Source organism: Lithobates pipiens, unplaced genomic scaffold (assembly GCF_037356315.1).
Source record: "Lithobates pipiens isolate NorthernLeopardFrog02 unplaced genomic scaffold, aLitPip1_a1.2 Scaffold_1, whole genome shotgun sequence".
Classification (NCBI taxonomy): Eukaryota; Metazoa; Chordata; class Amphibia; order Anura; family Ranidae; genus Lithobates; species Lithobates pipiens.
Window position 1 is genome coordinate 79227677 of NW_027507685.1, and position 25803 is coordinate 79253479.

Consider the following 25803-nt stretch of genomic DNA (forward strand, 5'->3'; position numbering starts at 1 on the left):
TACTGCCTGGCTGTAGTCAGCTGCTCGCTGGACCAAGTACAGAATGTGTTCTCAAAACTATTTATAACTTTGTAGAAAAAACAATGCTAAAAAAAAAACTTTTATTATATTTTTGTAGAAAAGAAAGAACATGAAACCTCAGGCAGGACCATTAAATAGCTCCCACCCCCTTCTGTTAGTGGCAGATACAGCTTGGCTCTGTGTGTAATCAACCAGTCATCCTCGTTCTTTTTAAAGCAACCTACTCAGGATTGCAATTTCAAAACTATCATTGATAAGGCAATCAGGATGTCAAAAATCAGCATTACTTGTCCTGGTGTGTGTAGCCAACTCCAGGTGTCTACTTTGCATCTCTTTGGCCATTGGAGTACTTTTGAATTATGCACAGGCGCCGTGTCACACTCTTCAATATAAAGTTTTTGACCTCTTGCGGCTCCTGTACTAGTGATCAAGATTCTGCAGTTGTTTTACCTGTAAGAGAACAACCTACCATTACAGTAGAACTAAAGGCAAACCGTTTTTTTTTGTTTTGTTTATTTTTTATTTTTTGCCATCTGTGTCCCATTAGGGAGATGTCCCTTCACTTCGTGTTCAATAGGGAATCCCTCCCTGGGTATCACCAAAGCAACCAGAACTAGTATCCCCATTGCATTGTATATGCATAGCCCCAGCTGCCCCCGATGTTTTTGAAACAAATCCCTCTGTCCCTAATTCCTCCTGGGATGAGCTCAGGTGTGTTTGGATCCTCGTCCGAACCCACCTGAGTGAGCCCACCAGGTAGCTGACGCTGTGGTGGGCCAATCATAAGCGGCCAAGCATTAACCATCCTGCAGCCACAAATATACAATGGGCATGTAAACATGTATGATGATTGGCCCAGTACATGTGATGGTTTCCTGCCGGCATCTGAACACGCCTGAGCTCACCCCTATCATTTAAAGTGATTGTAAAGCCTAACCTTGTAAAATAACCCATTCAGTTTAAAATAGAAAGGCACATAGAGGTGGTTCTCTGGGCTTTGAATGAGGCATTGTGATGAGACTCGACAAGTAAAACCAGGTAATAAGCAATGTGTTTATTGTCTAAAACACACAACAATGACATGCAGCAGTGGATACACAGATTATAGTAAATACATGAACAGCATATTACATACCATCAGCATATAATTGTCAAATCGTACATAATGTAGTTGAAAAAATAGTTCTCCATGAAAGAATCCTGAGAACACAAGGTTCTTGATGTCAACATATGCATCATTGTAAGTCCGACGCGTTTCATGGCAATAAAGTCACTCTTCAGAGGCAAATGCGTAATACTATAAAATCTGTAGAGAGATATAAACATCACATAAAATTTCTATCCATGCGACCCAATAAGGGGAAGCAGGGACATGAAGTGGAGGAAGTAAAAAGGGGTGTTAGTCTCCTCTGCTACTTACATGTTAGCAGCTTGTGAAGATATCTGTACCGGAGAAATTGGACCAGTATAGTTGTCTGTGCCGGGAGGTGGAGTCTGTAGAAAATCAGGGAAAATTAATGTCATTCCCATGTAGGTCCAAACTGGGGTGCAACAGGGGCTCCAATCTAGGAAGAAATGATAATGTATTATAGTAGATAACCCAAGTGGGGTAGAGGAAAAAAGAGACCCCTGAGCCAAGTGAATGTAAACTAAGTAAACTATGCTGCCCCAATTGCTCCAGTACACATATCTTCACAAGCTGCTAACATGTAAGTAGCAGAGGAGACTAACGCCCCTTTTTATTTCCTCCACTTCATGTCCCTGCTTCCCCTTATTGAGTAACATGAATAGAAATTTTATGTGATGTTTATATCTCTCTACAGATTTTATAGTATTAAGCATTTGCCCCTGAAGAGTGGCTTTATTGACATGAAATGCGTCGGGCTTACAATGATGCATATGTTTTATACTCATAGGCCACTACCTTGTGTTCTCAGAATTCTTTCATGTATGATTATTTTTTTCAACTACATTATGTACGATTTGACAATTATATGCTGATGGTTTGTAAAAAGAGTTTTTTGAGACTTTAAATGAGATGCATGTAGCCATGAATCTCCATCCCTAAATCCGGTACATAGAGGGGGTTTCAGGGCTTTGAATGAGCTATTGTGATGGGACTCAACAAGTAAAACCAGGTAATAAGCAATGTGTTTATTGTATAAAACACACAACAATGGCATACAGCAGTGGATACATTGAGTATAGTAAACCGATAAACAGCATTTTTCCTTGCTCTAATTAGGGATGGAGGTTGTATTGATGGCCTTTATTTTTAGGCTAGTGACTCCTGTTAGATTGTTCTCCAATATATCTTTAATGCTCCACATTTGGTAGTTGTCTGTTTTATAACATCCACATTTATTTACTTATTTCAGGTGCTTATATAGCGCCATAAATTTTAGGGAAATTTAGGGATGGAGATGCATGGCTACATGCATCTCACTTAAAGTCCCAAAAAAACACCCTTTTCCTTGCTCTTAAAATAGAAAGCAAAACATTTATGTAAAGATATCAAAAAATTATAAATACTTTTTTCCCGTTTTTATAAGTGATTACATTCCCCGTTCTCAGCTGCCTAAGAGCTGGGGGGAGGAGAAACAGCAGCACACTTAGCTTCCCAGTGAAAGGCTGTGCAGCGAGGGGTGGGTCAGGACCTGATCAATTCTGATCATTGGTGGAGAGCAGGCTAGAGAACTGACCACAAAATATATAGAATATGTGACCAAGAAGGTTCACACCAGAGAGCGGTTACCTCGAGGGGCTAATGCGATATACCAGGAGATATAAAATGTATACATTTTAATGTGTTTCAAAATGCAATAATAAAAGTGTAGAAAATAGACCACATCCATCTCATACCCTAGACAACGTTGTCTACCCCAGTTAAAATAGAATAACCATTACCTATGGCCACTATGGGGCAATAATTGCATAACTGCACAAGGGACCAGTAAGTCAGTGCCTGCAAGTATGCATGACCAGACTTGACGTTGTAACGTCAACACATTTCGCCAAAGGGTGTATATCTCAATTCTATTGTAATTGGAGTAGAAAACATTGTCTAGGGTAGGAGATGGATGTGGTCTATTTTCTGTTCTTGTTCAATTCCACTTTTATTATTGCATTTTGCTACACAATAAAAAGTATCCATGTTATATCTCCTGGTATATTGCATTAGCCCTTCGTGGTAACCGCTAGTGTGAACCTTCTGGGTCACACATTGTATTAATTTTGTGCCAGGCTATTTTGGGTTACATGGGACCACACAATTTTGGTGTGGACTGATACCAGGCTCTATATAGCTCCTTTTGTTCTATTAAACTTATTTTATAATAGAGAACTGACCATGCTGTACTCTCATACCTAGTGTGGTCAACTTTTGATAGGAAGGCAGAAGAACTGTCAGTAACACTAGGGATTCCACACAAAGGAAGCAATACAAAGAGAATTGGATACTTTTTCATACAAGTATGGTACAGCAGGCACATATCAGGAATATGGAATGTTGGGTTTACAATATTCTTTAACTATCAAAAAGTCTTATACTGCATTAAACCTTTCCTGCAACCTCTTGCATGTAGTGGTGAAAAAAGCACTAATGAGTTTAAGGATTATTTTTTGTGGCACCCATGATTGTTGGCATAGTAGGAGTTTGTCCACCTACATACTTTGAGCTATCTCAATGTTATCTCAGTTTGGAGGTACATAGCATATGACTGACAGAGAGCTGGCAATGAATAGGTTAAGGTATGGGGCCCCTCCCTAATGACAGCCCAGGAATGGGGTTATGGGATAATTCAGCAATCTGATGTTTTCCTGGGCAGATCTGTTTAGAAGGCAGGTGATGGTGTTTGTTGTGTAAGTACTTTTAGCCATTGAGGTGTATATTGCTGTGTTTCCTGCTCATACTGAATACAACAAATACTAAATAATCTCTGTTTGCAAGTCATATGATATACTCTGTGGTTCATTTCAGTTAAAAGGGAAAAAAAAAGATGTGCTGATCCTATGACAAAATACATAGCTCCCAACTGTCACTGATTTCGAGCAATGTCCCTCATTTCTCCTTATTTGTCTCTCATTGTGTATATAAAATACACTTTTTATATGTCAAATAGTGTTTCCCAGCGCTAAACCCTTCATCTGATCTCTAAATTGCTGCATTTGTAAATTTCAGAAGCCAATATGAGGGAATAGTAGTGGTGTTAAAAAAAAAAAAAAAAAAAAAAAAAAAAAAAGCACTTGTGTGTTTCTTCTTCTTAAGGCCGGGTTCACACCGCTGCGATGCGGGAACGCCGCAAATCCGCGGCGTTTTCCCGCATCGCATTACTCCCGCCGGCAGTTCACACTGCCCTATGCGGACGTCTGGGAGTGTCAACGATATGTTAATGACACCCCCAGATCCATCCGCATATCGCAGTGCGATCTGCCGACTCGCACAGGAATCGGATCGCATGATGTGAACCCCCATGCGATCCGATTCTGTTGCGGACCAAAAAAAGGGTCCCGTGCGAGTTTGCTGCAGGAGCGATGCGAATTCAGCCATACTATCTGTATGGCTGAACTCGCATCGCTACGGAGATCGGATGTGATTTGCGGTGCGAATCACATCCGGATCTCCCCCCGCAGCAGTGTGAACCCAGCCTTAAGGGGGGAGGGGGGTGTGTGTCCTTTGCCTGCATACTTTTGCTGATAGGTGTCCCTCATTCCCATCTCAAAAAGTTGGGAGGTATGCAAAATGTGATAAATAAGCAGCACTAACTTATTTATCTGATGAGGCCTTTGTAAGAAATCCTGAATGTTTGTTTAAAAACAAAAAAACAAATGCTTCTGTTTGCAAATATTTAATAAACTACGACCTTCTGTTGTCCAGTTTAATGAACTGCAGGGGAAGAGCATACCTGTTTTGTTATTTGTGGCAACGCACATTCAGTGTGATGTGTGCCATTTTGTTATAATCACATTACCACACCACATGACATCTATTGATACAATGATAGCGTTGTCACGTGCACTTCGAAAGCTCTATAGAACTACCGATCTCTTCTTCATACTTTTTTTTTTTTCAGTCACTGCATTGACTGTTAGTGTGTTGCAACATGCGTCTGATTGCATGTGCTTTAGCGTGCCATTTATAATAGATGGCATTGCCACAAATGGGATCATATTTTATGGTACAAACTGTTGGCACTATAATAAATCCTGAATGATAATAAACAGGCCCTAAGGTGTGTGTATGTTTTTGTTTGTTGGTGGTTTTAATTTTTTCATAAAACTATCCACCCACTGACAAAATTCTGCCCCGCACTGACCCTATCTCACAGGCAGAATGGCGGGCGGCGGCTTCTCTCCAGGCTGCAGTCTGCTTGTTTACTGCTTGGTTCACCTGCCTGCCTCTTCTCCCTCCCTCTCCTCTGTGTGTCTCATGCCAGCCAACCCGATCGGCTCTCCTTTTCGACCAGTTGGGTGACTGGTCTCATGACGCACTTCCTGATTGGACAGGAGGAGATTCAGTGTTACAATAGTAGCAAATGAATATTTGCTATTGTAACACGACTGGGTTGGCTCTGAGCGCAGTGCTCCTCTGGCTCTAATCACGTGTTTCAAAACCCACCCTCCTCCTTGGAAGCCATGGTGCAGTGTCCCTATATGTAGATCAGGGGGCCAGACCCGTGGATGGGGGGGCGGTGCCCCTGCGCCCCTAATAGATTGGACGCCACTGCTTCCTGCATTTATTTTATCTCTGAAGTATTGTGTTTACTTATCAGTTTTTGAGTTTAGATGTTCCCTCAAGATTTGGGGGGGGGGGTGTTTTGTGTGTGTGTGTTTTAAAAAAACATTTTTTATCATTCAATGCATTTATATTCCATTATGAATGCATATGTCATTGTATGTAAATGTTGACAACATTTTCAGTTCAGTAAATCTCCGTGCCGAGAATCCTCTGGCTGACCTCACCCTAGGAGAGGCAGTTTTGGGAAAGGAAGGAAAGCTGGATGAAAACGGGGACCTCTTGAACTTGAGCTGTGTATGAGCCGGTCAATTAAAGAGCCAACAAAGTATTAAAGTAACTATAAACCCTAACTGAACCCCATTCCGATTTAAATGGTGTCTGTCCTCAACTATTTGCTACTTATTTTTCAATAAAATATTTAGGGCTCATTCTCATGTGAGGTTGGAGGGTGGTAAAATCCCAAAGTTGAGCTGCAGTGCTTTACTGCCTCCCAGCCAGCGATTTCTCTCCCCCCCCCCCCCCCTTAGTTGCAGTGGCCTTGATGCTTTGCAATCGTCACACAAATTCTACCCCCCCCCCCCCTCGCCCACTTTCGGGTGTTATTACCCACCAATCGAGACCCTATCAAGTGAATGCAGTTGCATTGGTGTGGAGTCCAAGGGGTTAAAGGGGACAATGAGGAGGCAATGCAATGCTTCCCCCCTACACCTGTTCAGGTCGTTCTTCAGAGAGCATTTGACATCGCCTTATTATAGGACGTGCCTGAACAAGAAACTTTCAAAAGTCATTTTCAATTGGTGTAGCTAAAAATAACTGCACAAGGGATGTCATTTACTTTCAGTAGGATGTGTCCTTTGTGGTGCTGGCTTCCTTAGATAAAAACTTCCTCCAACAAAGCCTCCCCCTCCCTGCTGCCATCTTTGTCGTCTTCTGGTGTAGCAGGGGTTAATAAAACTGGCAGTCACAGGCTTTCCTTCCAGAGACCCTGACTTTGTCTGCCCATTCCACCCATCTGCTCTATTCATAGAAGCTGTACTCCAGGCTCTATGAATGGAGGAGGCAGACCTGTCATCACCCACCCATCCTCCATTCTTCGCTCCTGGGTCATTCATAGATGTAGTACAGCTTCAATGAATGGAACAGCTGAGAGTAAAGGGCGAGTACAGTTGGGGTCTCTTGAGAGCCTGTGATGGCCTCTTAGCTGTATTACCCTCCCCCCCCCCCCCCCACTGCACTGGAAGATTAAGGGGGGGGGTGCATCAGAGTAGGAAGAGTTTCATATAAATGAGGACACCGCAGCACAAGGGACATATCTTACCAAAGGTAAGTAACATTCTTCTCCCCTTTATTTATTTTTATAAATAATATGCCCCGTACACACTATCCGAATATCGCACGATTGTTTACGGTTAATAATCGCAAGTATAAACTGAATAGCTAAAGTCACAAATTCTCATATGATAGAAAAAAAATTCGGAAGTAATGTCATATGTTGTAATGTATTTGTATTATATTTTCGGACAACAACTATACTGACTAAATGAAAATCGCACAAGGAAAATTTACATGCATGTCCGATTGAATAATATCGGATGAACGGTTGTGATCGGCTGTTGAAAGTAGTGTACACATGACCTAAAAATCGTACGATCCTTCCTTGGACGACCATTTTCGCACGATATTCGGCTCGTGTGTATGGGTCATTATTCTTTCATCACATTAATTGCATGATGTGGCTGCCATGAAGGTCCTTGTGCAGGTACATACTGTTTATATTATTAATTATAATAACGCAGTGCTTTACATACACATTGTACAGTCACATCGGTCCCTACCCTCAAGGAGCTTACTATCTAAGGTCCCTAACTCACATTCCTTTACTATTATTATTATTCAGGATTTATATAGCGCCAACAGTTTGCGCAGCGCTTTACAATATGAGGGCAGACAGTACACTTACAATACAAATCAATACAGGAGGGATAAGAGGGCCCTGCTCGTTGGAGATTACAATCTAGAAGAGCCAGTTTAAACAGAAGCCAATTAACCTACCAGCATGTCTTTGGAATGTGGAGTACCCGGAGGAAACCCACACAGGGAGAACATGCAAACTCCAGGCAGGTAGTGTTGTGGTTGGGATTCGAACCAGCGACCCTTTTTACTGCTAGGCGAGAGTGCCACCCACTACTGTGCCACCCTTATATGATGACAATGGTCTGGCCCTGTTTCCCAGTTGTGCTCCTGTGTGACACCGTGGGCTTCTAAAGGAGTGTAGTGTTTTAACATATTACACAGGCACAGTCCTTTTATTGTTCACCATCAGAAAATCCACCCTGAGGAATGTCCTACAACCATTGCTAAAGCACATGCAGACAGGAAATGACTGCAAAGAGGCTGCTGGAGATCAGCCACACTCTCAGCTGTAGCAATGGTAAGAAAAAAGTAAAAGCACTATTAAGAAAGGGGGGGGGGGGGGGTGGCGGCGGCAAATGGCTATTTTATTTGCAGCACCTCGGCAAACTAAATGCCATTCAGCTAGGGTTAACCTCTGCTTTTATTGCTAAGAGCAGTGCTGTAGTATGAATGTAAGAATAGAATATAGTGATTCATTTTGCTCTAGTTGTATGTGACTGATCGCTACTGCATCCTGCTGGTGTAGCTTACACCATAGTGACCAATTGCTAGTCTTAATGGGGTATATAATATGAGGTCAAACCTAAGCCCTTTCAATATGTATGCAATCAGTCAAGCCCGTGCATAAAGCAAGGTCCAAAAAGACATGGATGAGCAAGTTTGGGGTGGAGGAACTTGACTGGCCAATATAGAGTCCTGACCTCAACCCATTAGAACACCTTTGTGATGAATTAGAGCGGAGACTGCGAGCCAGGCCTTCTCATCCACATCAATGCCTGACATCACAAATGTGCTTCTGGAAGAATGGTCAAACATTCCCATACACACACTCCTAAACCTTGTGGACAGCCTTCCCAGAAGGGTTGAAGCTGTTATAGCTGCAAAGGGTGGGCCAATGAAATATTGAACCCTACAGACTTGGGTCACTTTCACACTACTGCGACTTCAAAGTTGCGCGATTTTGCAGTCGTGATTTGTAAACTTGAGGTTTATGTACCTCAACTCGCATTAAAGTCGGACCAAAGTTGTACAGGGACTATGTTTGAAGTTGGCACGACTTGAAGTCGCACAGATATGAATAGTTGTTATCATGGGGAAAGAATTGTCATGCGACTTTGCAGTAACAAATCACACAAGTGTGAAAGGGGCCTAAGACTGGGATGCCATTATAGTTCAAGTGTGTAAAGGCAGGCGTCCCAATACTTTTGGCAATATAGTGAGTGTATGTAGCTCTAGCCGTGGAATGAGCTCCTGCAAAAGGTAAACACTGTTTTGTTTAGGGAATAGAGGTTATCACTGCTATTTAGTGATGTCACTCCAGTAAAGAATTCATTCTGGAATGTAATGATGTCATCACCTCTATCTGGACAACTGCCTGGGTGACGTGGTCTGATCAAGTTTATAACTGGAGAGGGTCAGGCATGCCTCATATATAAATCACTTTTTGCTAATCTGCACTGTAAAAATGTTTCTGCATTCTGAATGGCTTTTATGGGCAAAATTAGTGTGTGTGTGTGTGTGTGTGGTTGTGTGTTGTTTTTTTGTTTGTTTTGTTTTTTGTTTTTTCTTGTGCAAGTATTGTGTCAGAACAGCTGTGTTTATTATTGTTGCAGCAAAGGAGGCTGGAAACTTTATTATTATTTTATATAGCATCCCCCTTTTTTTCTTTTTTTGCAGCGCTTTGCAATAGTCCTCAAGGAGCTTACAATCGAAAGTCCCTTTTCACACTGGGGTGGTGGGCGCGTTGGCGGTAAAGTGCCACTATTTTTAGCAGTGCTTTACCGTCAATTTTGGGGGCGCTATTCGGCCACTAGCGGTGAGCTTTTACCCCCCCCCCCACTAGCGGCAGAGAAAAGGTTAAAACCAGTGCAAAGTGCTATGTTATAGCCACACTGCCCCTTCATTACAATGGGCAGGAGCAGTGTATACACCACAGCAGCACAGTAGTGTAGTGGTTAGCACTCTCGCCTAGCAGCAGTGGTGTAGTGGTTAGCACTCTCACCTAGCAGTAAAAAGGGGCGCTGGTTCGAATCCCAACCACGACACTACCTGCCTGGAGTTTGCATGTTCTCCCTGTGCCTGCGAGGGTTTCCTCTGGGTACTCCAGTTTCCTCCCACAATCCAAAGACATGCAGGTAGGTTAATTGGCTTCTGTCCAAAAAATTGACACTAGTATATGATTGGACTGATGTGAGTGTGCAATGTACAGGGATAGGGACAATTGTAGACACTCAGGTTGAAATGGATGGACTGGTGTCTTTATTCAACCTTGCTAACTATGAAACCACTCCCAAAGATGCTGCTTGCATGAGTTTTAAGGTCCTCCAAGCGTACTGCTCCAGCGTGAAAGCACTCTGGCTTTCACACTGGAGAGACAGGAGCGGTGCTTTACAGGTGCTATTTTTAGCGCTGTAGCGCCTGTAAAGCGCCTCACTGTGAAAGGAGTCTAACTCTCATTCATACATACACATACTTGACTTTGAAATGGGTAATCGCTGTTGCTTGACAATGATCAATAATAAATTGTGGTTGACAGGGAGCCAAATACTACTAATCATCGAACAACAAAGCAAGGGGGGGAACAAAACTTAAATTTCTGGCCTTTAACCCTGGTTCCCACTGACTGTGGGAATGGAATTGTGCAAGTTCAACTGAACTCTCACGATTTCATTCTTGCATGTCAGTCCCGACCTTGGGGGATGATTTCAGAGACATCTATGCGGGTTCCTGCCAGGGCCGGACTGGCTTACTGGGATCCCGGGAGATTTACCGGTAGGCCACCTGTCCTGGGGCCGCTTTTAGTTGCGGCTGCATTGGTGCTCTCTACTGCGGATCACAGCGCTGGTTGGCTCTGTGTTCGGCGGCCGCTCTGTAACATGGCCCCGCCCCCCCAGACCAGCTTGTGTAATAGAATCAACGTTCCGCCTATCACACGAGCCGGTCTGGGGGGGCGGGGCCATGTTACAGAGCGGCCGCCGAACACAGAGCCAGCCAGCGCTGTGATCAAGAGGAGGAGATGCCGCCAGTACAGCCCGCCGTGTGTGCCTGGATAGAAGGATCAGCAGGGGGCTGCATATAGAGGAAATTAGCTTTCTATATTCCTCCATGCAGCCGCTGAATGCTTGCAGGAGGGAGAGGAGAATCAAGCATTCAGTGGCTGCATGGAGGAATATAGAAAGCTAATTTCCTCTATATGCAGCCCCCCTGCTGATTCTCCTATACAACTTATTTTACTGCCCCCCCCCCCCCCCCAATTCACCTCGTGCTCCCTCCCCCACCACACTCTCCAGTTCTCTCCACCCCTGTTCTTTCTGCCCCCCCCCCCCAACCTGTAGTATAGAAACTCCTTTTGGGAATCGATGCGGCACTGCGCTGATTTGGATGGTGCAGTTGCTGCCAATTTGGCATGCGATTTGACATGTCGCTCCAGTGTGAACTGTCAGTGGACTGAGTCTGAGGGCTAGCTCACATTAGAGCGCAGTGCAGGAAAGAATGTGTGTATCTCCTGCAGCGCACTCAAAACGCACTGCTTTTGCGACCTGCTGCAGGTGCCATTGTAATTTTAATGGCACCCCAAAGGCTAATTGCAAACACAGCATGTTTTGTCGGCACCAGATTGCATTCAAATAAATTGAATCACAAAATCGCACTGCATGGGAACGCGCAGGAACACTGATTGTGTTCATGTGTGGCTTTAGGTGTGAACTGACCCTGACTCCTACAATGTACCACAGCACTTTGTAACCACCTGAAATGGAAAATAAGACAAAGCAGCGGGTTCATATTGGCGGTTGCCCCACCAAAAGTTTATAATTGACTTTCCATCCCCACATTGCGCCACTAGGAGCGAATAGCAATACCTGGGACTTCATGTATGGGGGCAATGGGACTCCCTCCCCCATCTTCTGTGTACCGAGGCTTGGGCACTGGCCATGAAGGTCCTCACTGCTGTCAAATAGAAAAAGAAACGTTTACACAGAACATCCTCTTAAGGTGGAATTAACTTAGCGATCCTAAGTTCCTTACTAAAGCCATTATCCTCTCCCTTACTTCTTCTGGGATCTGATCTTCAGCTACCTTGATTGACTGGCATGAGATGTCACTCTTGCACAGCCAAACGGTGACTACATCTAATTTATTACAGGAATATATTAGGGCTGTTACTGATTACAATTTTTGTATTATTTTTTTTTTTTTTTTCTCGATCGACTAATTTCGGTTAATTATAACACAAATACAGATCCAACTACTTTTAGCTGATCTCCTTGCATTGCAACTCTGCATTAGTCAGTGGTAAATGTACACTATATACAATCACCCGACACTAGTTAGTTTCCACAATCCGTGACTTAACTTCACAGTTCACACAAATACGTTTTAAATTCAAACTGTAGCACTGACGTAAGTCATTTTTTAAATTTATTTTTTCCACAGTAGCGTGACAATCCCTCCACCTCCGGTCTAACTAATCACACTCACCTTATGGTATGGACCCCTGTGCAAACAAGTAGTCATGCAAGCGGGTATCAAAAGGGGTTAACACGGACCATATACTTCTCTCACGTCTCCTTAGATCTCAGCAAGGACGCTGGGTCATGGATAGAAAGAAAAGATCTAATTGCTCACCACTTAAGTATAAGATTTAATTTTTGTTTTCAAAAGCAAACTACTCACATAAAGATAAGAAACACGGCATGTAAAGCAGACAACCGTGTTAGTTCCGCAGCAGCGGGTGACATCATGCGTAGCTCCTCCCCCGTACACGTTACGTTCAATCAGAACTTCGATGTCACCGGATCTCCAACGGAACTTGCTGAAGACCCGGAAGCCAGCAGAGAGGTGAGTACCGATCAAAAGAATTTTGATTGATCAAAAAAATTCATCGAGTAATTAATCTTTAATTTCCACAACCCTAGAATATATACATAGCGCTGACAATTTACACAGCGCTTTACATGTTTTGTACATTCACATCAGTTCCTGCCCTCAAGGAGCTTACAATCTAAGGTCCTCTAATGCCTACATGCATACTGGAGCCAAGTAACCTACCAGCATGGCTTTGGTAAAAGCATGCCGTCACTGCTCAGTGGATAATTTTCCACTCAGTTCGACATTTGTCAAGCTTGAAGGGCCACCGTGCATTCCTCAGATTTATACAGCTCTGCCACATAGTGAAGCTCTGTCTGACAAGGTTGACCTGTGTTTGTTTTTTGTTTTCCCATGCTACATTTCAGTAACACTGGCAGGTCTTATCCCTTCCCCTTGCTGTGACTGGACAGTGAAAGGAGAAGCAGCAGAGTAGTGATGGCCGAACGGTTCGCCCGGCGGTCGTTTCGCGGCGAATTTCCGACTTTCGCCGTCCGCGGGTTCGAACGCCTTTTTCCGTCGTTCGCCCCGGCGGACTTACGTGTTTAATGTATACAAGAACTTTAACCTTTCGTGACACGTTTATCATGTGTTACAGGACAACCAATTGAGACATGACAGCTCATGGACACTTGGACATTCCCCCTAACCTATAAATACACCCGATCCGGTGGCCATTTTACATTCTTTCTTCTGTCACTGTAGGGAAAGGATCCTGTGTGGAGTAGGGACAGAGAAAACGCTAGCTATTTGGTACACAAAAGTTCTTTTCAGGACTGGTATAGGTGTTAGGTCAGCAGCCTGAGTTTCTTTTGTCAGTTTAGATAAAGGGACAGAGCGCTGTATGCTGCTATTTTAGGGACAGCTCAGCCAGATTAGTCTTTCTTCATCATCATCATCATCATCATCATTAGCTGTTACTATCAGGTCCACAAAAGAGCTGTTCCAGCTAATCGTTCCAGCCTACTCTTTTTTGCCAATTTGTATAGGGACAGGCAGGAAGCAGTGTGTCAGGCAGTGAGGATAATTTTAAAGACTTGCTGTTACTATTAGTTCCACAAAGGTTCTTTTCAGGACTGGTATCAGTGGTACGGTAATAGGCTTGTACACGTATAATATTCTTTCTTCCAAATATAGAAAGAATATTATACTTGACTGCTGCCCTTCTGCTGCAGTCTGCTAATCATTCACAACTCACTTGTTCCACAAAGCTCTTTATCAGGACTGGTAACTTGGTCTGTCTAGGGTGCTACGGTACATAGGCTTGGGTGCGGTACAGTCTGCTGTTCTGTAAGGACCGCTATCGGTCCACAATACATAGGGTTGCCGTGCACTACTGCTGACCGCTGCCCTATACTGCAGCAGTCCTTCATTGGTATAGGGACTGACGTACAGTCTGCTAATCACTAACACACAACCTGCTTGGTCCACAAAAGTTCTTATAAGGACTGGTAACTTGGTATAGGGTGCTACGGTACATAGGCCTGAGTGCGTTACAGTCTGCTGTTCTGTAAGGACCGCTATCGGTCCACAATACATAGGGTTGCCGTGCACTACTGCTGACCGCTGCCCTATACTGCAGCAGTCCTTCAGCGGTATAGGGACTGACGCACAGTCTGCTAAACACTAACACACAACCTGCTTGGTCCACAAAAGTTTTTATAAGGACTGGTAACTTGGTATAGGGTGCTACGGTACATAGGCCTGAGTGCAGTACAGTCTGCTGTTCTGTAAGGACCGCTATCGGTCCACAATACATAGGGTTGCCGTGCACTACTGCTGACCGCTGCCCTATACTGCAGCAGTCCTTCATTGGTATAGGGACTGACGTACAGTCTGCTAATCACTAACACACAACCTGCTTGGTCCACAAAAGTTCTTATAAGGACTGGTAACTTGGTATAGGGTGCTACGGTACATAGGCCTGAGTGCGTTACAGTCTGCTGTTCTGTAAGGACCGCTATCGGTCCACAATACATAGGGTTGACGTGCACCACTGCTGACCGCTGCCCTATACTGCAGCAGTCCTTCAGCGGTATAGGGACTGACGTACAGTCTGCTAAACACTAATACACAACCTGCTTGGTCCACAAAAGTTCTTATAAGGACTGGTAACTTGGTATAGGGTGCTACGGTACATAGGCTTGAGTGCGGTACAGTCTGCTGTTCTGTAAGGACCGCTATCGGTCCACAATAGATAGGGTTGACGTGCACCACTGCTGACCGCTGCCCTATACTGCAGCAGTCCTTCAGCGGTATAGGGACTGACGCACAGTCTGCTAAACACTAACACACAACCTGCTTGGTCCACAAAAGTTTTTATAAGGACTGGTAACTTGGTATAGGGTGCTACGGTACATAGGCCTGAGTGCGTTACAGTCTGCTGTTCTGTAAGGACCGCTATCGGTCCACAATACATAGGGTTGCCGTGCACTACTGCTGACCGCTGCCCTATACTGCAGCAGTCCTTCATTGGTATAGGGACTGACGTACAGTCTGCTAATCACTAACACACAACCTGCTTGGTCCACAAAAGTTCTTATAAGGACTGGTAACTTGGTATAGGGTGCTACGGTACATAGGCCTGAGTGCGTTACAGTCTGCTGTTCTGTAAGGACCGCTATCGGTCCACAATACATAGGGTTGACGTGCACCACTGCTGACCGCTGCCCTATACTGCAGCAGTCCTTCAGCGGTATAGGGACTGACGTACAGTCTGCTAAACACTAATACACAACCTGCTTGGTCCACAAAAGTTCTTATAAGGACTGGTAACTTGGTATAGGGTGCTACGGTACATAGGCTTGAGTGCGGTACAGTCTGCTGTTCTGTAAGGACCGCTATCGGTCCACAATACATAGGGTTGCCGTGCACTACTGCTGACCGCTGCCCTATACTGCAGCAGTCCTTCATTGGTATAGGGACTGACGTACAGTCTGCTAATCACTAACACACAACCTGCTTGTTCCACAAAAGTTCTTATAAGGACTGGTAACTTGGTATAGGGTGCTACGGTACATAGGCTTGAGTGCGGTACAGTCTGCTGTTCTGTAAGGACCGCTATCGGTCCACAATAGATAGGGTTGACGTGCACCACTGCTGACCGCTGCCCTATACTGCAGCAGTCCTTCAGCGGTATAGGGACTGACGTACAGTCTGCTAAACACTAATACACAACCTGCTTGGTCCACAAAAGTTCTTATAAGGACTGGTAACTTGGTATAGGGTGCTACGGTACATAGGCTTGAGTGCGGTACAGTCTGCTGTTCTGTAAGGACCGCTATCGGTCCACAATAGATAGGGTTGACGTGCACCACTGCTGACCGCTGCCCTATACTGCAGCAGTCCTTCAGCGGTATAGGGACTGACGTACAGTCTGCTAAACACTAATACACAACCTGCTTGGTCCACAAAAGTTCTTATAAGGACTGGTAACTTGGTATAGGGTGCTACGGTACATAGGCTTGAGTGCGGTACAGTCTGCTGTTCTGTAAGGACCGCTATCGGTCCACAATAGATAGGGTTGACGTGCACCACTGCTGACCGCTGCCCTATACTGCAGCAGTCCTTCAGCGGTATAGGGACTGACGCACAGTCTGCTAAACACTAACACACAACCTGCTTGGTCCACAAAAGTTTTTATAAGGACTGGTAACTTGGTATAGGGTGCTACGGTACATAGGCCTGAGTGCGTTACAGTCTGCTGTTCTGTAAGGACCGCTATCGGTCCACAATACATAGGGTTGCCGTGCACTACTGCTGACCGCTGCCCTATACTGCAGCAGTCCTTCATTGGTATAGGGACTGACGTACAGTCTGCTAATCACTAACACACAACCTGCTTGGTCCACAAAAGTTCTTATAAGGACTGGTAACTTGGTATAGGGTGCTACGGTACATAGGCCTGAGTGCGTTACAGTCTGCTGTTCTGTAAGGACCGCTATCGGTCCACAATACATAGGGTTGACGTGCACCACTGCTGACCGCTGCCCTATACTGCAGCAGTCCTTCAGCGGTATAGGGACTGACGTACAGTCTGCTAAACACTAATACACAACCTGCTTGGTCCACAAAAGTTCTTATAAGGACTGGTAACTTGGTATAGGGTGCTACGGTACATAGGCTTGAGTGCGGTACAGTCTGCTGTTCTGTAAGGACCGCTATCGGTCCACAATACATAGGGTTGCCGTGCACTACTGCTGACCGCTGCCCTATACTGCAGCAGTCCTTCATTGGTATAGGGACTGACGTACAGTCTGCTAATCACTAACACACAACCTGCTTGTTCCACAAAAGTTCTTATAAGGACTGGTAACTTGGTATAGGGTGCTACGGTACATAGGCTTGAGTGCGGTACAGTCTGCTGTTCTGTAAGGACCGCTATCGGTCCACAATAGATAGGGTTGACGTGCACCACTGCTGACCGCTGCCCTATACTGCAGCAGTCCTTCAGCGGTATAGGGACTGACGTACAGTCTGCTAAACACTAATACACAACCTGCTTGGTCCACAAAAGTTCTTATAAGGACTGGTAACTTGGTATAGGGTGCTACGGTACATAGGCTTGAGTGCGGTACAGTCTGCTGTTCTGTAAGGACCGCTATCGGTCCACAATAGATAGGGTTGACGTGCACCACTGCTGACCGCTGCCCTATACTGCAGCAGTCCTTCAGCGGTATAGGGACTGACGTACAGTCTGCTAAACACTAATACACAACCTGCTTGGTCCACAAAAGTTCTTATAAGGACTGGTAACTTGGTATAGGGTGCTACGGTACATAGGCTTGAGTGCGGTACAGTCTGCTGTTCTGTAAGGACCGCTATCGGTCCACAATACATAGGGTTGCCGTGCACTACTGCTGACCGCTGCCCTATACTGCAGCAGTCCTTCATTGGTATAGGGACTGACGTACAGTCTGCTAATCACTAACACACAACCTGCTTGTTCCACAAAAGTTCTTATAAGGACTGGTAACTTGGTATAGGGTGCTACGGTACATAGGCTTGAGTGCGGTACAGTCTGCTGTTCTGTAAGGACCGCTATCGGTCCACAATAGATAGGGTTGACGTGCACCACTGCTGACCGCTGCCCTATACTGCAGCAGTCCTTCAGCGGTATAGGGACTGACGTACAGTCTGCTAATCACTAACACACAACCTGCTTGTTCCACAAAAGTTCTTATAAGGACTGGTAACTTGGTATAGGGTGCTACGGTACATAGGCTTGAGTGCGGTACAGTCTGCTGTTCTGTAAGGACCGCTATCGGTCCACAATAGATAGGGTTGACGTGCACCACTGCTGACCGCTGCCCTATACTGCAGCAGTCCTTCAGCGGTATAGGGACTGACGTACAGTCTGCTAAACACTAATACACAACCTGCTTGGTCCACAAAAGTTCTTATAAGGACTGGTAACTTGGTATAGGGTGCTACGGTACATAGGCTTGAGTGCGGTACAGTCTGCTGTTCTGTAAGGACCGCTATCGGTCCACAATAGATAGGGTTGACGTGCACCACTGCTGACCGCTGCCCTATACTGCAGCAGTCCTTCAGCGGTATAGGGACTGACGTACAGTCTGCTAAACACTAATACACAACCTGCTTGGTCCACAAAAGTTCTTATAAGGACTGGTAACTTGGTATAGGGTGCTACGGTACATAGGCTTGAGTGCGGTACAGTCTGCTGTTCTGTAAGGACCGCTATCGGTCCACAATAGATAGGGTTGACGTGCACCACTGCTGACCGCTGCCCTATACTGCAGCAGTCCTTCAGCGGTATAGGGACTGACGTACAGTCTGCTAAACACTAATACACAACCTGCTTGGTCCACAAAAGTTCTTATAAGGACTGGTAACTTGGTATAGGGTGCTACGGTACATAGGCTTGAGTGCGGTACAGTCTGCTGTTCTGTAAGGACCGCTATAGGTCCACAATAGATAGGGTTGACGTGCACCACTGCTGACCGCTCACCTATACTGCAGCAGTCCTTCAGCGGTATAGGGACTAAGAGTTTTGTCACAGGGTCATTTAAAAAATGACATGCAGAGGAAGAGGCAGGCCCTTCCGCAGGGGTGGTAGGGGTAGGGCAGGAGCAACAGGCTTGAGCCAAAGTGGGAAGTTGCAGAAGGTGCGTTCAATTACTTTAAAGGATGCACCAGACTTGGTTGAGTGGCTCGCTCAGCCTTACTCTTCTGCACCCTCCTCATCCTCTCGATCTGCACCCTCTTCTTCACTCTCTGCTATGTGCACCCCCAAAGACACTACCACCAACAACACGACCACCACCACCACCACCACATACCTTCCGCTTGAGTCACTGGAATTATTTTCCGATCCATATCAAGAGGACATTTCTGATGCGCAGCCACTCTTGGTATTGGATCAGGAAGAGGAGGTAGCAACAAGCGCTACTCAGCAGTCTGACGCCAGTACCCAGATCAGCCCAAGGAGGAGGTTGGTCCCCGGTGTTGCTGCCTACTCTACTTATAGCGGTGGGGAAGGTGACGTTGATGATGACGTGTCTAGTGATGTCACGTGGGTGCCCACAAGAGAGGAAGAGGAGGGGAGTTCAGAGGGAGATATGGACCAGCAGATAGGGAGGAGAAGCAGCAATGACTTACATTGCACAGCAGGGACAAAGCAGACTGCAAATGTATCAGGAGCGAGTCATCGACCATGTACGGTCACATCTGGCGCTCCCAGGACACCGGCACATGGCTCCGCAGTGTGGGCTTTTTTTAACGTGTCCGCTGCTGACAATAGCGTTGCCATCTGCAATCTTTGCAGTCAACGCGTTAGTCGCGGTAAGCCCAATACTCACCTAGGGACGACCGCCTTAAGAAGGCACATGAGCAGCCATCACCGAGCCCAGTGGGAGCAACGGAACACACAAAGCCACACTGCAGGCTCTCACCGTCCAGCCTCGTCTTCTACTTCTCCTTCTCCTCTCTCCTCACAATTGTCCTCCACTCCACCTTCCATCACGCCAAGCTCACATTTTTCTGCAAAAAGGCAGGCTTCCGTGGGCCTAATGTTTGAGCGTAAAAAAATGATGACGCCGGATAACCCTCTTGCCCAACGGTTGGCGGCTGGCTTGTCAGAACTCATAGCCCGCCAACTACTGCCATATAAACTGGTGGACTCGGAGGCCTTTCGCAAATTTGTGGCCATTGGAACACCACAATGGAAGGTCCCAGGAAGGAAGTATTTCTCAGAGAAGGGCATCCCAGAGCTATATGGCCATGTTCAGCGGCAAGTGAATGTATCTCTGGCACACAGTGTCGGTGCCAAGATACATCTGACCACAGACACGTGGTCTAGCAAACACGGGCAGGGAAGGTATATCAGTTTTACTGCCCACTGGGTGAACCTTCTGACGGCCGTCAAGCATGTAACCCGTGGCACCCGTGTAGATTTGGTTTTACCGCCACGGATTGCATGCAGGCCTGACTCTTCTTCTCCTCCTCCTACTCCATCCTCCTCCCTCTCCTCCTCAGCTGCCTCCTCCTTTTCCGCTGCTAGCGTCTCTTCCACTGCACCGCCCAAGCTCCCCAGAACCTATTCCACATGCCAGGTGAGACGTTGCCATGCCGTGCTGCGTCTGTTGTGCCTGGAAGCAAAGAGCCACACTGGCCCGGCACTCCTTTCAGCTTTGCGTTCACAGGCAGATGAGTGGCTAACACCGCTCAATTTGACAGTTGGTAAAGTGGTGTGTGACAACGGTGCCAATCTGCTTAGCGCATTGAAACAGGGCAAAATCACGCACGTGCCGTGCATGGCACACGTCTTAAACTTGGTCGTGCAGCGATTCCTTGTCAAATACCCTGGGGTCCAGGACATCTTGCGGCAGGCAAGGAAAATCTCGGCCCATTTCAGAAGATCTTACACGGCCATGGCTCGCCTTGCTGACATTCAGCGGCGACACCATCTGCCGGTCAGACGTCTTATTTGCGATTGCCCGACGCGATGGAACTCAACCTTCTATATGCTTGATAGGCTGCTCCAGCAGAAACGTGCAGTTAACGTCTACCTGTATGAACTCTGCGAAAGAAACGGTTCTGGGGAGCTGGGTTTTTTTTCACCGCGCCAGTGGCTGCTCATGCGCGACACATGCAGACTTCTGCGGCCATTTGAGGAGATCACCAAACTGGTCAGTCGCAGCCATGGCGCCATCAGTGACATGGTACCTTATGCCTTCTTTCTGGAGCGTGCATTGCGTCGTGTCATTGATCAGGCTGTGGAGGAGCAGGAGCGGGAAGATGAGGAAGTCGCAATGCTGGATGAATTCCCAGGGGGGGCTACTCTATCTGAGACAAGTCAACAACAGGAGTCTGATGAGGAGTCAGAGGAGGATGGTGCCGGGGCGGATGAGCAGGAGCAAGAAGAGCATGCTTTAAACCTTTCTGGGATCCCTGTTGTGCGAGGATGGGGAGAGGAGAATGAAGAGGACGACATTATCCTGGATGATGAGCAGGAGCCAGGCCACCACACCGCTTCCACTTTAGTGCAAATGGGGGCCTTCATGCTCCAGTGTTTTAATAGGGACCCCCGTATAAAAAGCATGAGGGTCAAGGACCAGTACTGGGTGGCAACGTACTTAGACCCCCGGTACAAACACAAAATGGCGGAAATGTTACCGCCGTCGCAGAGGGCTGTCAGAATGCAGCACTTCCAGGCCTTGCTTCGAGAAATGCTGCATTCTGCTTTTGCGTGCGCTGGCAGAGGAGCAATTCCCACTCCCAGAGAAGGATTTGCGGGTACCAATCCAACAGCGCCTGCAAGAAGAGGCCGGTTTGAAGATGTGTTGGTGACTTCGGATATGAGGTCATTCTTTCAGCCGACCCATCGACAGGTGTCATCCGGATCCAGCATCAGGGAACGCCTAGACCGTCAGGTGTCCGACTACATTGGGTTAACGGCCGATGTGGACGCTCTGAGGAGTGATGAACCCCTAGACTACTGGGTGGGCAGGCTTGACCTCTGGCCAGAGCTTGCCCAATTTGCAATCGAACTGTTGGCTTGCCCCTCATCCAGTGTCCTGTCCGAAAGGACGTTCAGCGCAGCAGGGGGGATTGTGACCGATAAGCGTACTCGCCTAGCTCACCACAGTGTTAACTACCTCACATTTCTAAAAATGAATGAGGCATGGATCTCGGAGGAATTCAACACATGTGATCAGTAGACCATGTATATGTCTATAAACAATTTTTGGAATCAAGCACACAGACCTTCTTAATTCATTTGGCTCACTTCCCTGACCCAAAAAAGCACACCGTACTATATGCCCCTACCCTCCTCTTTGAAGAGGTTGAGCGGTGTCATATTTCTACTGGGGCTGCTTATTATGAGGGGTTCCCACCATCCCTGTGCTGTGCTGACTTCCTCCTGGGTGTTCTTATTATGAGGGGCTCCCACCATCCCTGTGCTGTGCTGACTTCCTCCTGGGGGTTCTTATTATGAGGGGATCACACCATCCCTGTGCTGTGCTGACTTCCTCCTGGGGCTGCTTACGGTGCTGCTGTCAGCGCTGTATGTCACGGAGCTGCTGTCAGCGCTGTATGTCACGGAGCTGCTGTCAGCGCTGTATGTCACGGAGCTGCTGTCAGCGCTGTATGTCACGGAGCTGCTGTCAGCGCTGTATGTCACGGAGCTGCTGTCAGCGCTGTATGTCACGGAGCTGCTGTCAGCGCTGTATGTCACGGAGCTGCTGTCAGCGCTGTATGTCACGGAGCTGCTGTCAGCGCTGTATGTCACGGAGCTGCTGTCAGCGCTGTATGTCACGGAGCTGCTGTCAGCGCTGTATGTCACGGTGCTGATGTCAGTGCTCTGTATTACGGTGCTGCTGTCAGTGCTCTGTATCTCCTGCACCCTCTTGTTTGCCTACCCTGGTCCCTGACCTTCCCTCTCCTCCATTGCCTTCATTAGCTCCATAGTCCTGAATTGTCAGAACAATTTCCCAAATAAAAAAAAAATGCTTGTAGTTATCGATCCCAAATTCACCTCATACATGTATTATGCTATTGTCCAGGTGGTGGGACTACGTGCTACCCCCTAATAATTACCCCGTGGCCGCAAATTCGACCTAAAGGTTTGCGAAATTCGCCTCCCATTGAAGTCAATGGAGCCCGCGGCGAACGGTCGTTTTCGCGAACGTTTGTGTCCGTTCGCGTTTCGCGTTCGCGAAACGTCCCGTCGGAAGTTCGTCCATCACTACAGCAGACTGATGAGTTCACCTCCCTCACTTTGCTTTCTCCTCCTCTCTGCATGGTCCACATAGGCATGAACATTGACTGCTTGTGCTACTTCTACCTTACCCTTTTTTTTTTTTTTTTTTTTTTTTTTTTCCTGAGCTCTGCTGAACAAGAACTGCAAAAGGTCAATGCCAAGTCAAATTTAGATCCTTACACTTGTTAAATAAAAAATAAAAAATTGCATTTGATTATGTATTAATGATTAATTCATATCTGCCTGGTCTCCTGTGACCCTAAGGTCATGTGGGAACAAATCCTGTTGGACATGGGATGGTGAGGGCAGCACCTGACTGGGTTGGCAGGGGCTCTCCTGTGATTACATGGTGATATGGTGCCAGGAATTTTCTGTCTTGTTCTGAAGATTCTTCATACATTGTGATCACGTATACACTCAGATCAGACCATGTATGAACAGTGTGATTGGCTGCTACTACTGCTCCCATTTTGGCAGGAGAGACCCACAGCTTAGAAAACTAGGTGTGATTTGTATATCTGTGGAAGGAAAGAGTGGAAGGGAATATTCGAGAGCTCGGAGCTGAAAGCATGTCCCTCTGATCTGAGTATTAGGAGGCTGGCTGCGGAACTGTAATGTGTATAAGGTGAGTGGTGTCCCTGTTCTGTGTATTAGGAGAGGACATGATCTCCCTTTCCTTTGTATTAGCAGACCTAGTCCCCCTGCCCTGTATATTGGGAGGAGACCCAGTCCTCCTTAGAAGGGGGACCTCATTTTCTGCCCTGTGTATTAAGAGGCATACATGGGACCTTCTGTCCTGTGTATTAGGGGGCACATAGGTCCTCTGCCCTGGGTGTGTGGTCTCTGTCCTGTGTATAGGGTCAATAATTGATGGCCTGCATCCCATGTTTTAGGATTGGCTGTGTCCTCCATTATGTGTATTAGGAGGTGTGCAGACCCTCTGTCATATGTAGATGGAGGCAAGCATCCCATGTAGGGTTGCCACTTTTTCTTCAATCCAAACCTGAACACTTTAGCGGTGCACAGAAAAAAAATATTTTTTAGCATTCACTATAGGATTGTAAGAGACCGGAGACCCCTTTTGGGCACTCCAAAGAGAATAGTACTGCAGTGTGCATAGTGTCCCCCCCCCCCCCCCCCCACTCTCCTGTCAGGCCCCGTACCAAGCCACATTCTTGTCTGAATGTTGTGTGTTGTGTCCGGGTTTCAGGTGGACTGAAACCCGGACACATGATTCAAAACCCGAACTGTCCAGGTGAATCCTGGACAGGTGGCAACCCTAATCCCATGTCATAGAATTTACTGCAGACCCTGCATCCTGTGTATTAGGAGGTGAACATCCCACGTCCTAGAATTGGCTGCAGACCCTTCATCCACCCTGTGCATTTGGAGGTGTGGGGACCCTTTGTCCTGTGTATTGGAAGGCAAACATTCCATGTTCTAGGATTTGCTGTAGACCTGCCATCCTGTGTATTAGGAGGTGAGGGACCCACTGCCCTGTGTATAAGGCAAGCATGGCATGTACTGCTTCCCATGTCTTTTGGTGAGGTGCGAGACACTCTGTCCTGCCCTGTGTACTAGGAGGCCAGCATCCCATATTTTAGGATTGTCTGTAAACCCTCCATCCTTTGTATTAGAAGGTATGAGGACCCTCTGCCCTGTATATGAGGAGATAACCATCCTAGGTTTCAGGATTGGCTGAGGACCCTCCGCCCTGTGTATTGGGAGGTGCAGGGACCCCCCATCCCGTGTATTGGGAGGTATGGGGACCTTCTTTCCTGTGTACGACAATATGTGAGGAAACTATCAGGTGAAAATCCCATGTCCTCTATCCCAGGCCTTTGGATGAAGTGTGGGGTCCCTGTGTATAAGGAGGCAAACATTCCCTGTCCTAGGATTGGATGAGGGCCCTCCATCCTGTGTATTAGGAGACTAGCTTCCAGAGTACCGGTACTTCATATCATGTTGTAGGATTGTTTGTGGACCCTCTACCCTGTGTATTAGGGGGTATGGGACCTTCTGAGCTGTGTATTAGGAAGTGAGCATCCCATGTTTTAGGATTGATTGAATACTTCATCCTGTGTATTTAGGGTATGGTGTCCCTTTGCCCTGTGTATTAGTTAGCACCCTCATCCAATGAATGAGGAGTTGTGGGGACCCTTCATCCTGTGTATAAGGAGGCGCGCATCCAATGTCCTAGGATAAGCTGAGGTCCCTCATCCTGTTTATTGGGGGGGGGGGGGGGAATAGGGAGGGGACTCTGACCTGTGTACTAGAAAGCAAGCATCCCATGTCCTAGGATTGGCCAAGGAACCTCATCCTGTGTAGTAGAGGGTATGGGGACTTTCTGACCTGTGCTTTAGGAAGCAAGCATCATGTGTCCTGTCCTAAGATTGTCTCAGGACCCTCCATCCTGTGTATAAAGAGGCAAGCATCTCAAGTCCTAGGATTTGCTCAGGACCGTTCATCCTGTGTATAAGGAGGCGAGCATCTCAAGTCCTAGGATTTGCTCAGGACCCTTCATCCTGTGTATAAGGCGATAAGCATCCCAAGTCTTAGGATTGGCTGAGGAGCCTTCATCCATTGTATGAGGTGGTGTGGGGACCCTTCATCCTGTGTATAAGGTGGTGAGCATCCCAAGTCTTAGGATTGGCTGAGGAGCCTTCATCCATTGTATGAGGTGGTGTGGGGACCCTTCATCCTGTGTATAAGGTGGTGAGCATCCCAAGTCCTAGGATTGGCTGAGGAGCCTGCTGTGTGGATTTGCAGATCCTGTAGGAGGAGAGCATGGAGCTGCTAGAAGGAGGGAGGGATGGGGAGG

General features: G+C 46.7%; 1 protein-coding gene and 1 long non-coding RNA gene across 6 annotated transcripts in view; one reads left to right on the top strand and one right to left on the bottom strand.

Annotated features, from left to right (window-relative positions):
* Positions 1 to 331: 331 nt before the first annotated feature.
* On the bottom strand, positions 332 to 25799 carry LOC143937588 (uncharacterized). Of its 5 annotated transcripts, none has more exons than XR_013263739.1 (5): positions 12371 to 13190; positions 11752 to 11839; positions 1442 to 1586; positions 1157 to 1327; positions 332 to 471 (listed from the first exon to the last, which is right to left on the bottom strand). It is a non-coding gene; the product is annotated as an uncharacterized LOC143937588 (long non-coding RNA). The 5 variants fall into 5 exon arrangements; XR_013263743.1 differs by lacking the exon at positions 332 to 471 and adding an exon at positions 25335 to 25799 and having other exon boundaries at positions 1056 to 1327; positions 12371 to 12704; XR_013263745.1 differs by lacking the exon at positions 332 to 471 and having other exon boundaries at positions 1056 to 1327; positions 12371 to 12479; positions 12566 to 13190.
* DDAH2 (DDAH family member 2, ADMA-independent) overlaps positions 23458 to 25803 on the top strand; it is a 44633-nt gene continuing 42287 nt past the window's right edge. The window contains exon 1 of the mRNA XM_077460798.1: positions 23458 to 23607. The gene's annotated coding sequence lies outside the window, so the exon portion shown is untranslated. The remainder of the gene's footprint in view (positions 23608 to 25803) is intronic.